This window comes from Microtus oregoni, unplaced genomic scaffold, assembly GCF_018167655.1.
Source record: "Microtus oregoni isolate MIOR12 unplaced genomic scaffold, Mior012 000060F_008, whole genome shotgun sequence".
Classification (NCBI taxonomy): Eukaryota; Metazoa; Chordata; class Mammalia; order Rodentia; family Cricetidae; genus Microtus; species Microtus oregoni.
The window spans coordinates 64453-66828 of NW_024543843.1; the positions used below are offsets into that span (position 1 = coordinate 64453).

The 2376-nt window shown below is 51.4% G+C and overlaps 1 pseudogene; it reads left to right on the top strand.

Moving 5' to 3' along the window:
- The first annotated feature begins 1270 nt into the window (after nt 1–1270).
- On the top strand, nt 1271–1729 carry LOC121439151 (annotated as a pseudogene).
- The last annotated feature ends 647 nt before the right edge of the window (nt 1730–2376 follow it).

The window sequence follows — 2376 nt, forward strand, 5'->3', positions numbered from 1 at the left end:
GAGTAGAGATGACTCCAAACTAGGAAGTGTGACAATTGATGCTGTTTATTCAACAGGATCTAGAAAAACCCTGGAGACAAAGCTCTTGGCATTTCCTGACTAGGGTAACGGATGTAGGAAGATCCTCCTAAACACGGGCTGTGTAGAGTAAACATGATAAAGTGAGCTGAGCACCAGCATCGGTCTCCCTCCCCTCTTCTCCCTCCCCCTCCCGACTTTCTCCTGTCTGTGGAAACGTTGTGCTAAGTTGCCCCAGGCTGCTCCCACTGTGCCTTTCCAACCACACTGAACCTTCAAACCGTCAGGCCAAGCAAGCTCTTCCCTGATTTACTTGTGCCAGGTGTCTGGTCACCACCGTAATGAAAACGCGTCCTCTATAGAGGCTTATGAAGCTCACACCGCACTTTATAACGTTGGTTACTGCAAATCTGCTCCTGAGTTTCATGCGGCTGTGAAGTGGAAGGTTAATCATCTTGAACCCATTAAGATCACTGCCCAGGCAATATATTAGTAATATTTTTAACTCCTGGGAGGAAGGTCAACTGGTTATAGACAGTATGTACCAAAGTCATGATGGTGTGAACCAAGTCGAGGCACCATCTTCTGTATGTAACACTTAACCACATTGTATGTGTCAAAGTGATGGATGTAAGACACAGAAGCGACCTCAAAATTATAGGGTTAAGTCAGCCCCTTTAGGGGGCGGGGTTTGCCTCGGGCGAATGCGTACCGATAAATGGGCGCGCGGGAGGCGGCTCCTCCCTTTTTCCTTTTTCCTGCCTCCTGTGAAATGGCTATGCGGAAACCTCAGTTCTGTAAGTTTGTTTAAACATTAAAACTGTATATATATTCTTTAATATCTGCCTTTGCATTTATTTACTGCCGATACATTTGGCGCCCAACGTGGGGCTTTGAGGATACCCGCCCCAAAAATCGGAGCCTCCTGGGGGCGACAGCTCCCAGTGGCACCTTCCCGCAGAAGTCTCCCTGGGCGCGCGGAAGCAGCTGAGATTCTGAGCAACTCGATTTTCCCTGCTGCTTGCTAGAGAATCAAGCAGGACGGGAGAGCTAGCACTCCCCAGCAGTTTGAAATCGGCAGCGCCTCTGTAACAGCGTGATCAGTCTCTGTTCCCCTCCCACCTCCGCCAGCGCTCGGGTCACGTGACAGCGGCCCTGCGAGCCGGCATCCCTTTGATTTGGCCACCAGGCGGTCTAGCGGCGTGGTCCCCATGGCGCTGCAGTAGCAGTGCTGGTGTGTGTGGGAGCCGGGATGAGCGAGTCTGAGGTGGACTGCTGGGCGTGGCTGCTGGTGCTGAGCTTCGTGTTCGGGTGCAACGTGCTGTGGATCCTCCTGCCGTCGCTGTCCTCCTTTGTGTCTAGGGTGCTGCAGAAGAATGCAGAACAGGAGTCGCAGATGAGGGCAGAGATCCAGGACATGAAGCAGGAGCTGTCCACTGTCAACATGATGGACGAATTTGCCAGATATGCCAGGCTGGAAAGAAAGATCAACAAAATGACGGACAAGCTCAAAACTCACGTGAAAGCACGGACAGCTCAGTTGGCCAAGATCTAGTGGTTTATAAGCGTCGCCTTTTACATACTGCAGGCAGTGTTGATGATCTCGCTCATCTGGAAGTATTACTCTGTCCCTGTGGCCGTGGTGCCCAGCAAGTGGATCACCCCGCTAGACAGCCTGGTGGCCAAATCAAAGGGATGCCGGCGTGTTTGAGCTAAGCTCTCAGGGCCGCTGTCACGTGACCCGAGCGCTGGCGGAGGTGGGAGGGGAACAGAGACTGATCACACTGTTACAGAGGCGCTGCCGATTTCAAACTGCTGGGGAGTGCTAGCTCTCCCATCCCGCTTGATTCTCTAGCAAGCAGCAGGGAAAATCGAGTTGCTCAGAATCTCAGCTGCTTCCGCGCGCTCAGGGAGACCTCCGCGGGGAGGTGCCACTGGGAGCTGTCGCCCCCAGGAGGCTCCGATTTTTGGGGCGGGTATCCTCAAAGCCCCACGTTGGGCGCCAAATGTATCGGAAGTAAATAAATGCAAAGGCAGATATTAAAGAATATATATATATATATATATATATATATATATATATATACAGTTTTAATGTTTAAACAAACTTACAGAACCAAGGTTTCCGCTTAGCCGTTTCACAGGAGGCAGGAAAAAGGAAAAAGGGAGGAGCCGCCTCCTGCGCGCCCATTTATCGGTACGCATTCGCCCGAGGCAAACCCCACCCTCTAAAGGGGCTGACTTAACCCTACACAAAATGACCAGACTTTGGCTGGAACCAAAGGAAAGCACAAAGCCCCAGGGCTGCCAGAATAGAGGCCCACTAAATTCAGCTAAATAAAGAAGGAGAGAACTTTT